Raw genomic sequence first — 14,104 nt, forward strand, 5'->3', positions numbered from 1 at the left:
TTTAAGTTTATAATATATTTAAGTATATAATGTACTAAAGTAAATAATGTACTTAAGTATATAATGTACTTAAGTAAATAATGTACTTAAGTATATAATATATTTAAGTATATAATGTTTTTAAGTAAATAATGTACTTAAGTATATAATGTAAATAAGTAAAATGTAAATAAGTATATAATGTACTGAAGTAAATAATATACTTAAGTATATAATGTATTTAAGTATATAATGTACTTAAGTAAATAATGTACTTCAGTATATAATAATGTACTTAAGAATATAAGGTATTTAAGTAAATAATGTACTTAAGTATATAATGTTTTGAAGTATATAAGGTATTTAAGTATATAATGTACTAAAGTAAATAATATACTTAAGTATATAATGTATTTAAGTATATTATGTATTTATGTAAATAATGTACTAAAGTAAATAATGTATTTAAGTAAATAATGTACTTCAGTATATTATATATTTAAGAATATAATGTATTTAAGTATATAATGTACTAAAGTAAATAATGTATTTAAGTATATTATGTACTTAAGTAAATAATGTATTAAAATACTTAAGTATATAATGTAAATAAGTATATAATGTACGTAAGTAAATAATATACTAAAGTATACAATGTAATTAAGTGTATGATGTATTTAGGTGTATAATGTACTAAAGTAAATAATATACTTAAGTATATAATATATGCAAGTGTATAATGTAAATAAGTATATAATGTTTTTAAGTAAATAATGCACTTAAGTAAATAATGTACTTAAATATATAATGTAAAGAAATATATGATGAATTTAAGTATATAATGTACTAAAGTAAATAATTTACTTAAGTATATAATGTACTTAAGTAAATAATGTTCTTAAGTATATAATATATTCAAGTAGATAATGTACTTAAGAATATAATGTACTAAAGTAAATAAGTAAATAATGTACTTAAGTATATAATATATTCAAGAATATAATGTACTAAAATATATAATGTACATAAGTATATAATGTATTTAAGTAAATAATACACTGAAGTAAATATTGTACTACACTAAGTATATAATGTGTTTAAGTAAATAATGCACTTAAGTAAATAATGTACTTAAGTAAATAATGTATTTAGGTAAATAATGCACTTAAGTAAATAATTCACTAAGTAAATATTGTTTTTAAGTATATAATGTAAAGAAGTATATAATGTATTTAATTAAATAATGCACTTAAGTAAATAATGTACTTAAGTAAATAGTGTATTTAAGTTTATAATGTATTGAAGTATATAATGTTTTTAATTATATAATGTAATTAAGTATATAATGTCTTTAAGTAAATAATGCACTTAAGCATATAATTAACTGAAGTAAATAATGTACTTAAGTATATAAAATATTTAAGTAAATAATGTACCTAAGAAAATAATGTACTTAAGTATATAATGTACATAAGTAAATAGTGTACTTAAGTATATAATGTATTTAAGTATATAATGTAATTAAGTAAATAATGTACTTTAGTATATAATATACATAAGTATATAATGTACTTAAGTATATAATGTATATAAGTATAATGTAAATAAGTATATAATGTATATAAGTAAATAATGTACTTAAGTCTATAATATATTCAAGTATATAATGTACTAAAATATATAATGTAAAAAAGTATATAATGTATTTAAGTAAATAATACACTGAAGTAAATATTGTACTACACTAAGTATATAATGTGTTTAAGTTAATAATGCACTTAAGTAAATAATGTACTTAAGTATATAATGTATTGAAGTATATAATGTGTTTAAGTATATAATGTTTTTAAGTTATTAATGTACGTAAGTAAATAATATACTATAGTATATAATGTATTTAAGTGTATAATGTACTAAAGTAAATAATGTACATAAGTAAATAATGTATTTAAGTAAATAATGTACTTAAGTATATAATGTATTTCAGTAAATAATGCACTTAAGTAAATAATGTACTTAAGTATATAAAATATTTAAGTAAATAATGTACCTAAGAAAATAATGTACTTAAGTATATAATGTACATAAGTAAATAGTGTACTTAAGTATATAATGTATTTAAGTATATAATGTAATTAAGTAAATAATGTACTTTAGTATATAATATACATAAGTATATAATGTACTTAAGTATATAATGTATATAAGTATAATGTAAATAAGTATATAATGTATATAAGTAAATAATGTACTTAAGTCTATAATATATTCAAGTATATAATGTACTAAAATATATAATGTAAAAAAGTATATAATGTATTTAAGTAAATAATACACTGAAGTAAATATTGTACTACACTAAGTATATAATGTGTTTAAGTTAATAATGCACTTAAGTAAATAATGTACTTAAGTATATAATGTATTGAAGTATATAATGTGTTTAAGTATATAATGTTTTTAAGTTAATAATGTACGTAAGTAAATAATATACTATAGTATATAATGTATTTAAGTGTATAATGTACTAAAGTAAATAATGTACATAAGTAAATAATGTATTTAAGTAAATAATGTACTTAAGTATATAATGTATTTCAGTAAATAATGCACTTAAGTAAATAATGTACTTAAGTATATAATGTAAATAAGTATATAATATATTTAAGTAAATAATGCACTTAAGTGAATAATGTACTGCAGTAAATAATGTACTTAAATATATAATGTAAAGAAGTATATGATGCATATAAGTATATAATGTACTAAAGTAAATAATGTATTGAAGTATATATTGTATTTAAGTAAATTATGTTCTTATGTATATAATATATTCAAGTATATAATGTACTTAGGTATATATTGTAAGTAAGTATATAATATATTTAAGTAAATAATGTACTTCAGTATATTATATATTTAAGTATATGATGTATTTAAGTATATAATGTACTAAAAAAAATAATGTATTTAAGTAAATAATTTACTGAAGTTAATAATGTACTTAAGAATATTATATATGCAAGTAAATAATGTACTTCAGTATATTATATATTTAAGTATATGATGTATTTAAGTATATAATGTACTAAAGAAAATAATGTATTTAAGTAAATAATGTAAATAAGTATATAATGTACGAAATTAAATAATAGACTAAAGTATATAATGGACATAAGTATATAATGTAAATAAGTATATAATGTACTGAAGTAAATACTATACTTAAGTATATAATGTATTTAAGTATATGATGTATTTAAGTGTATAATGTACCTAAGTAAATAATATACTTAAGTATATAATGTGTTTAAGTTAACAATGCACTTAAGTATATAATGTACATAAGTAAATAGTGTACTTAAGTATATAATGTTTTTAATTATATAATGTAATTAAGTATATAATGTCTTTAAGTAAATAATGCACTTAAGTATATAATGAACTGAAGTAAATAATGTACTTAAGTATATAATGTATTTAAGTAAATAATGTACCTAAGTAAATAATGTACTTAAGTATATAATGTACATAAGTAAATAGTGTACTTAAGTATATAATGTATTTAAGTATATAATGTAATTAAGTAAATAATGTACTTTAGTATATAATATACATAAGTATATAATGTACTTAAGTATATAATGTATATAAGTATAATGTTAATAAGTATATAATGTATATAAGTAAATAATGTACTTAAGTCTATAATATATTCAAGAATATAATGTACTAAAATATATAATGTAAAAAAGTATATAATGTATTTAAGTAAATAATACACTGAAGTAAATATTGTACTACACTAAGTATATAATGTGTTTAAGTTAATAATGCACTTAAGTAAATAATGTACTTAAGTATATAATATATTCAAGAATATAATGAACTAAAATATATAATGTAAATATATTATATTTACTTTAATAAGTAAATAATACACTGAAGTAAATATTTAACTACACTAAGTATATAATGTGTTTAAGTAAATAATGCACTTAAGTAAATAATGTACATAAGTAAATAATGTATTTAAGTAAATAATGTATTTAAGTATATTATGTACTTAAGTAAATAATGTATTAAAATACTTAAGTATATAATGTAAATAAGTATATAATGTACGTAAGTAAATAATATACTAAAGTATACAATGTATTTAAGTGTATGATGTATTTAAGTGTATAATGTACTAAAGTAAATAATATACTTAAGTATATAATATAAGCAAGTGTATAATGTAAATAAGTATATAATGTTTTTAAGTAAATAATGCACTTAACTAAATAATGTACTTAAATATATAATGTAAAGAAATATATGATGAATTTAAGTATATAATGTACTAAAGTAAATAATTTACTTAAGTATATAATGTACTTAAGTAAATAATGTTCTTAAGTATATAATATATTCAAGTAGATAATGTACTTAAGAATATAATGTACTAAAGTAAATAAGTAAATAATGTACTTAAGTATATAATATATTCAAGAATATAATGTACTAAAATATATAATGTACATAAGTATATAATGTATTTAAGTAAATAATACACTGAAGTAAATATTGTACTACACTAAGTATATAATGTGTTTAAGTAAATAATGCACTTAAGTAAATAATGTACTTAAGTAAATAATGTATTTAGGTAAATAATGCACTTAAGTAAATAATTCACTAAGTAAATATTGTTTTTAAGTATATAATGTAAAGAAGTATATAATATATTTAATTAAATAATGCACTTAAGTAAATAATGTACTTAAGTAAATAGTGTATTTAAGTTTATAATGTATTGAAGTATATAATGTTTTTAATTATATAATGTAATTAAGTATATAATGTCTTTAAGTAAATAATGCACTTAAGTATATAATGAACTGAAGTAAATAATGTACTTAAGTATATAATGTATTTAAGTAAATAATGTACCTAAGTAAATAATGTACTTAAGTATATAATGTACATAAGTAAATAGTGTACTTAAGTATATAATGTATTTAAGTATATAATGTAATTAAGTAAATAATGTACTTTAGTATATAATATACATAAGTATATAATGTACTTAAGTATATAATGTATATAAGTATAATGTAAATAAGTATATAATGTATATAAGTAAATAATGTACTTAAGTCTATAATATATTCAAGAATATAATGTACTAAAATATATAATGTAAAAAAGTATATAATGTATTTAAGTAAATAATACACTGAAGTAAATATTGTACTACACTAAGTATATAATGTGTTTAAGTTAATAATGCACTTAAGTAAATAATGTACTTAAGTATATAATATATTCAAGAATATAATGAACTAAAATATATAATGTAAATACATTATATTTACTTTAATAAGTAAATAATACACTGAAGTAAATATTTAACTACACTAAGTATATAATGTGTTTAAGTAAATAATGCACTTAAGTAAATAATGTACATAAGTAAATAATGTATTTAAGTAAATAATGTACTTAAGTATATAATGTATTTAAGTAAATAATGCACTTAAGTAAATAATGTACTTAAGTATATAATGTAAATAAGTATATAATATATTTAAGTAAATAATGCACTTAAGTGAATAATGTACTGCTGTAAATAATGTACTTAAATATATAATGTAAAGAAGTATATGATGCATATAAGTATATAATGTACTAAAGTAATTAATGTATTTAAGTATATAATGTACTTAAGTAAATAATGTACTTAAGTATATAATATATGCAAGTATATAATGTAAATAAGTATATAATGTAAATAAGTATATAATATACGTAAGTAAATAGTACTTTAGTATATAAAGTATATAATGGACATAAGTATATAATGTACTAAAGTATATAATGGACATAAGTGTATAATGAAAATAAGTATATAATGTACTGAAGTAAATAATATACTTAAGTATATTATGTTTTTAAGTAAATAATGTACTTAAGTATATAATATATGCAAGTATATAATGTAAATAAGTATATAATGTATTTAAGTAAATAATGCACTTAAGTAAATAATGTACTTAAATATATAATGTAAAGAAATATATGAAGAATTTAAGTATATAATGTACTTAAGTAAATAATGTACTTAAGTATATAATGTACTTAAGTAAATAATGTTCTTAAGTAAATAATATATTCAAGTACATAATGTACTTAAGTATATAATATATTCAAGAATATAATGTACTAAAATATATAATGTACATAAGTATATAATGTATTTAAGTAAATAATACACTGTAGTAAATATTGTACTACACTAAGTATATAATGTGTTTAAGTAAATAATGCACTTAAGTAAATAATTCACTAAGTAAATATTGTTCTTAAGTATATAATGTAAATAAGTATATAATGTATTTAAGTAAATAATGCACTTAAGTAAATAATGTACTAAAGTAAATAATGTATTTAAGTATATAATGTACTTAAGTAAATAATGTACTTAAGTATATAATATATGCAAGTATATAATGTAAATAAGTATATAATGTAAATAAGTATATAATATACGTAAGTAAATAGTACTTTAGTATATAAAGTATATAATGGACATAAGTATATAATGTACTAAAGTATATAATGGACATAAGTGTATAATGAAAATAAGTATATAATGTACTGAAGTAAATAATATACTTAAGTATATTATGTTTTTAAGTAAATAATGTACTTAAGTATATAATATATGCAAGTATATAATGTAAATAAGTATATAATGTATTTAAGTAAATAATGCACTTAAGTAAATAATGTACTTAAATATATAATGTAAAGAAATATATGAAGAATTTAAGTATATAATGTACTTAAGTAAATAATGTTCTTAAGTAAATTATATATTCAAGTACATAATGTACTTAAGTATATAATATATTCAAGAATATAATGTACTAAAATATATAATGTACATAAGTATATAATGTATTTAAGTAAATAATACACTGTAGTAAATATTGTACTACACTAAGTATATAATGTGTTTAAGTAAATAATGCACTTAAGTAAATAATTCACTAAGTAAATATTGTTCTTAAGTATATAATGTAAATAAGTATATAATGTATTTAAGTAAATAATGCACTTAAGTAAATAATGTACTTAAGTAAATAATGTACTTAAGTTTATAATGTATTGAAGTATATAATGTATTTAAGTAAATAATGCACTTAAGTATATAATGAACTGAAGTAAATAATGTACTTAAGTATATAATGTATTTAAGTGTATAATGTTTTTATGTATATAATGTATTTAAGTATATAATATATTTAAGTCAATAATGTTCTTAAGTATATAATGTATTTAAGTAAATAATGTACGTAAGTAAATAAGTAAATAATGCACTTAACTAAATAATGTGCGTAAGTAAATAAGTAAATAATGTACTTAAGTATATAATGTATTTAAGTATATAATGTACTAAAGTAAATTATATACTTAAGTATATAATGTTTTAAAGTATATAATATATTTAAGTAAATAATGTTCTTAATTAAGTAAATAATGTACTGAAGTAACGCCACAGAAGTATTACTTCTAACGCGTGTACATAAGTCCACACATTCTTTTTTTTTTATTGTATGCAAAAGTGACTTTTAACAGCAATGATCGCGAGATTTGAGCCTGTCGCAGGCCTATCGTGAGATACGGAATCATCTTGCCGTGCGGGCACTCGGCTTCCGCTTCAAGTGACTTTTATGCAAGTTTAGTACGTGTCGTATACAGGAAGGAAGTGTCGTTTATGAAAGTTTGGATGTCCGGTTTATAGGTGGCCCGTGGCAAGTGTCTTTTATGCAAGTTAAGTACGTCTCCTAGACAGGTCGCAAGTGTCATTTTGTCGTTTAAGGCCTGTCGAGAGAAACGTAATTACCCTGCGGGTTGCTGTGCCTACAGGTAATTTTATTATTATGCACATTTAATCCTGTTTTCGCTTCTCTAAAATGTGAAAACCTGAACCGAGTATCTCATCCACGTACTCGGTTGAGTACGTGGCGACAGTGAAACAAAGTAAAACTCGTAAATAGGTACCTTTAAGTTACTTACAAGGACCTACGTCTTAGGTTGGAGCACATGGCGGCACTTCGAAGGAAGTATTCCTTACATGCCCTGCGAAGTGTTGCTGTCTTTCCACGTACCATCAAGTAGGCCCTCTGCTTAATCTGTCAATTATTGCTATAAAGGAAAACCTAGAAATTAAAAGATGTTCGTCCCGACCTGCACGGCTAGCATGGGCAGGAGACAATGGTATCCCAAAGGATAAAAATGTATCTTCTCCCACAGCTTTATCAAATCTTATAGCACTGGCGCACAAGTGGAAATAATATCCAGATAATGTATATGTGTAATAATAAACGAAGGTAAACTTCTCCTATTCCATGTTCCCGGAATTTAGGAGGTGGTTTTATCTAGCCCTTCTGAGGTTAGAAACCAAGGCCCCGTGATTTGTAGACGATTACAAAATTTTATTATGTTAATTAATTTGTAATGTAATGTGAGAGACATAGCAAGGTAACGACCTATTTAAAAAAAATTTAAGCCATTGTTCAGTTTTTTTAAGAATATCATTCCTTTGTTATCGTGTTACACTACGTCAGTAAGCTTACTATAAAGATTTACTCGCTCGTAATTTAGGAGTCATTTTGGGATATCAAACCCTATCAATGTAAAATGTACCTTATTTTGCTACAGTTCTACTCATGTTAGAACAAAACTTGAACAAACGTTCCGTCTAAAGCCCGAGTTAAAGAGTTACAGGCGAAATTCCTCCGATGTTATACTATTTCCAAGCTCCAAAACGACAACTCGATTGCGAGATTACAAGATTCGCTCACGGACTAGCTTGTAGTAAACTAAAATTAAATTTAAAAAAAGATACATATTTTGAAAAGGTCCAAGGCATTGTAAATTAAATAATAATGATTAAATTAACATAATTAGACAATTCTTTCGACTTATAGTTCCACTAAAAGATAATTAGACTTTCTAATTTGTTTGGAATGGCATTGTTAATTTACCGAATTAGGTAAATTCTGACATAGAAAACTAACACCAAGTTGGTAATTGGTGTAATTAATAAGTTAAACATTTGGATTTTCTGTTAAACGTATAATAAATTTTTCATCGTCAAGTTATTCATTGAAGTACCAAAGTTGGGGTTAAAAAAAAACATACAAGTGTACGCCCGCGTCATCGTTGCTAAGGGTACAGTAGCCTTAGTTTGTTATTTGCTCGCTCGCATTCAGTCTTTTTCGAGTATGGAAATACTTGAACAGCGGAGTAAAATGGATGTTATTTGCATTGTATTTAAGCTCTTTTTTTTTGCCACTAACTCTTAAGCTCGGGCTTTTGACAGAATGTTTGTAAAATAATTATGAGAAGTGCAGGATTTGCGACTCTAATTAGAGAGACATGAAGTTTTATTTACTTTAACGATACAGAGTAAACAAACATATAGATATGCGTAATAGACTCTTCGATTGCGAACAACCAAGGCTGCGGTCTGCGCACTACAGTAAGTGCTTACATAAGAATGTGTCAGCAATAACTATTGACGAATGGAAAGTTGAGCAAAGAAAGTTAGCGCATGATAACTAAGTACTAAAGATACCGTGAGGTATCTCTACATCATCGAGAGTCTCATACAACACTGAAGTGTATCGAAATGTATTTTACCGGCATATCAAAATACCCACCAACACAATGTCATGTACATTGACGAATCAAATGTATGAATTATCAGCACATTTGTTAAAATTCTAATCAATTTATTAAAACTAGCTGAACCGTGCAACTTCGTTGCAACAAATCGGTTATTACCAGAAAACACAAATAAAATGACATTGTCTAAAAATGAATCCTAGCTAGATCGATTTATCGCCCCTGAAACCCCCTGTATACTAAATTTCATGAAAATCGTTGGAGCCGATTCCGAGATTCCACTTATATATATAGGTACAAGAATTGCTTGTTTAAAGATATAAGATATCAGGGACATATCAGGTTAACTGTAGTTATATTAAAAAAAAACCCACTTTATAAAATTACTGTAATACGCATAATGTCAAAACATTAAAATATATAGCATCAATTTCGGTGGATGGATGGATGGTATGATGGTATCTAAGACTGTATTTTAAATGATTATATCACTTTTAAAACTTTAGAAGTTAGGTAATCATCGAAAGTCTAGAAATAGACATAAGAAACATCGATTTTTTGCACATTGCTTTTTGTTTTTGATTGTTTGCATTGCACAATGCACATAATAATTTTTATAAAATTTAAAACACTAATAAAAATTATAAAAAAATAATAGTTTAAAAAAAACTAAAAAACACGCTTTTCATAGAAAACCGACCTCTAAAAAATAGAAAATTAGTTTTAATAAATTTAAATAAAGAATAGAGTTAAAAATTTCAATTAATATAAATTAATAATAGTGTGAATAAAAATAAAAAAAAAATTTATTGTAAAAAAAGCGTGGTTTTTAAGATTATTCCAATTTTCAATTAAAGAAAATTAGAATAATCTTCTCAAATTAGTGTATTGTCATCTATCCTCGATATGTCTACACAGTTTGAACGAAATTAGACCGTTTAAAGTGGGTCAAAATAGCGTCCAAAGAAGTCGGTTACAAACATACAAACATACAGGTGAAGCTATTTGCGTGTTAATAAGAAACATCATAATGTAAGGCGAACCGTGTTTCCGAAACTCATCGTGAGATATATTTGTAATTTGGGACCATTTCGGAACAAAGAAAAGCATTGAAACAAAAGCAAGCAAACATGAAATAGTAATAGTCAGCATTTAAATATATATGACCTCGTCCTTTTCAAAGGAAGTCGGTTATAAATAAATTCCGGTTTCCCTTGGTCACGCCATAACTTAAGATGATATTTACCGAAAGTATTCCATCGCTTAAAAAAACAAAAAAAAATTGGGAGATTACGAAAAAAAAATAAGAAAGTTGCACAAAGTTTAAACACAAGGAGTCTCAAGGAGTTTAAAGTCCTTAATCCTTAAGTCGCATTAATTGGGGTCGTTACCTTATTCAGCTAACAACTTTGAAAGTTATAAATAATGTCAGCCAGTTTAAAAGTAACTGAGTATACAGCTCACCTAGATATAATTTTACTAGTTGTTGACCGTGAATTCGCGTCTGTATCGGTTTTTTTAAAAAAAAAACATGATTTATTTGGATAATGATGATATGATTCTAATGGGATTACCGTAAAATAGATTATACTGAGTTAATTTTAATATATCTTTATCTTTTATATATATATTTCTTGTGTGCGTGTGTATGTCACTGAACTCCTCCTAAACGGCCGGACCGATTTGAATGAATTTTTCGGTATGCGTTTGGGTGGCACCCTGGATGGTTTAGATTCACAAATCAGCCCGACAGATGGCGCTGGGGTCCGCTAGTATATGTATATATTTCTTGTGTATGTGTGTATGTCACTGAACTCCTCCTAAACGGCTGGACCGATTTGAATTAATTTTTTGGTATGCGTTTGGGTGGCACCCTGGATGGTCTAGATTCATAAATCAGTCCGACAGATGGCGCTGGGGTCCGCTAGTTATTTATATAATTGTAGTTACTTATTTATGTATTTGTCCTTAGTTACAAATATTGTTTTTTATAATAAATATATATATATATATATATATATTTGCAGTTACTTATTTATTTATTTGTCCTCAATTACAAATATAGTTTTTTATATATTATATGTATATATTTAACTAATGAAATATTTGTTTAATGTGTATATGCACCACCTAACTATTTTCTGCACCTGTTTTTTTATCTTCCCTACTGGTTGACTGGAAGAAATCGCTATGAAGCGATAAGGCCGCCAAATTGTATACGTTGTTTTGTTATACTTTTCTTTTTGATGTACTTTTTGTGGTGTGCAATTAAAGTATATTCATTCATTCATTCATTCATTGTCATATCAACCCACTTAGCCCACTTCAGGGCACTTCCATAATGAGAAAAGGTTAAAGCCGGAGTCCACGCTGGCCCAGGTTGACTCCACATACCTTTGAGAACATTGTGTAGAACTCTCAGGCGTGCAGGTTTCCTCACGATGCTTTCCTTAACCGTTGAATCATGTGATATTTAATTGTTTGAAACGCACGTAACTTAGAAATGTTTGACGTGCGTGCTGGTTTTATAACTGGGCCCCCCAAAAGTGCAATCGAAGTAGTACCCACCGTCTGGGCTACTCTACCCACTAAGATATAACATATTCCATACCAGCTGTTGCCCGCGGTTTTTTGGTATATTCATGAATCCTGCGGGAACCGTACATTTACCCGGGATAAAAAGAGCCTATGTGTTCATCCGGGGAGTAATCTATACTTATCCTAAAATTCAGTCAAAGGAGAATGCCGGAACATTGTTTCGTTTGGTGCCTCATTTAAATTGATATCAAAAATTAAGTTTTTATTTTAAAAAAAAAAACCTCTCAAATCCCAAGCCTTAACTTCGACGGTTAAACAATCCTTTAATGATATAGATTAGTGGTTCTAATATATTGTGAACAGTACCATCAATAGGTAGGTACAATAATCGCATTCGTCAAACATAAACTTAATTCACGAACTTCACTTGCATGTAACTCTGAAATCCGGCGAACTAGAGTTTTAATGTTTTTGGTAATTTATTGTAGTTATTAAACCCTTCGAAATGAGATAAATTCCAAGAAGGCACCTTATAAGTACTATGTGTAACCAAATCGCATACTAAATTCGGCATTCTCCTCTGTGCAGTAGTTTTTGCGTGAAAGAGTAACAACCATTAATCCATCCATCCAAACAAAGTTTCGTATTTATAATATTAGATGAATATTCTAAGTCAACCTGAAAAGATATACATATACCGTCGCGGACTTTATTTAGAACTTTTGAATGGAACAATTCCGTCATATTTGCGTAACTAACCGCATCGGAAGCTATCAAATATCATATTTTTCCCCTTCTTTACAACATTTTTTATTGATGGTCCGTTCCTATCGGTCGATAATATAGGTTTCCTGGATAAATAGACTATCGAACAAAAAAAAAAAACTCCAGCTATTTATTTATTTGTTTGTAATGTTATAGCATTAATACAGATAATTAAATAAACAAATAAATAAATATACTTCGACAATACACACATCGCCATCTAGCCCCAAAGTGAGCGTAGCTTGTGTTATGGGTACTAAGATGACTGATGAATATTTTGATGAATGATAAACACCCAGACACTGAAAAACATTTATGTTCATCACGCAAACATGTTCCAGTTTTGGGAATCGAAACCACGGCCATGGACTCAGAAAGCAGGTCGCTGCCCACTGCGACAGTCGGCCGTCGTAATTTAAAAAACTTAATCACTGAATTACCTTTGTTTAACACCGCACGATATAAAAAAAACGTATATTTTATCACTATTTAATAGTCAACAACGTCTGCACAACACAAAGTCTCACTACAAACTAAAAAGGTAAAGGTGGTACATTGAAGCCTTCTGAGAAGATTTCGAATACGTACGCATTATGTATGCAAATAACGTGTAGAGCCGTGAATCGTGATGGCTTAGTCGATACAACTTAGGGATTCTTGTTCTAGGGAAGGCACTTTCAAAACCCGGGAAGAAAAATCTACATTTTTTATTATAGACTAGCGTACCCAGCCCGCTTCGCCGGGCTAGATTTTGCTTTATTTTATTTTAACAATAAACTTACATCATTAAATTTTTAATTTAAGTTTCCTAATATATTAAATCATTTATTTCTCTCCGTATTCATTCACTTCTATTCTCTTCTCGAGACCAAACTTTACAGGATTACAGGTCAATCCGGAGATTCCCTAAAAGTTCATTGAAATTGGTCCAGCCTTTTCGGAGCCTATACGGAACATACCCACACACTTTCTCTTTTATATATATTGATACAAGTTAAACTTGGACTCTTTTATGTAAGTATCATATCCATTAGTTGTATGATATTTACATATATGTGTTTTTTATATGTATACATTTATGTTTAATATTATATATGCCTATTTGTATTATGTTTCTTTAAACAATATCTCTATAATATAT

At 24.8% G+C, this 14,104-nt stretch overlaps 1 protein-coding gene across 1 annotated transcript in view; it reads right to left on the reverse strand.

The window, feature by feature from the left end:
* Nucleotides 1-13,505, reverse strand: part of LOC120634144 (retinol dehydrogenase 14) — a 26,525-nt gene extending 13,020 nt beyond the window's left edge. The window contains exon 1 of the mRNA XM_039904555.1: nucleotides 13,404-13,505. The gene's annotated coding sequence lies outside the window, so the exon portion shown is untranslated. The remainder of the gene's footprint in view (nucleotides 1-13,403) is intronic.
* Nucleotides 13,506-14,104: the final 599 nt, after the last annotated feature.

Source organism: Pararge aegeria, chromosome 23, assembly GCF_905163445.1.
Source record: "Pararge aegeria chromosome 23, ilParAegt1.1, whole genome shotgun sequence".
Classification (NCBI taxonomy): domain Eukaryota; kingdom Metazoa; phylum Arthropoda; class Insecta; order Lepidoptera; family Nymphalidae; genus Pararge; species Pararge aegeria.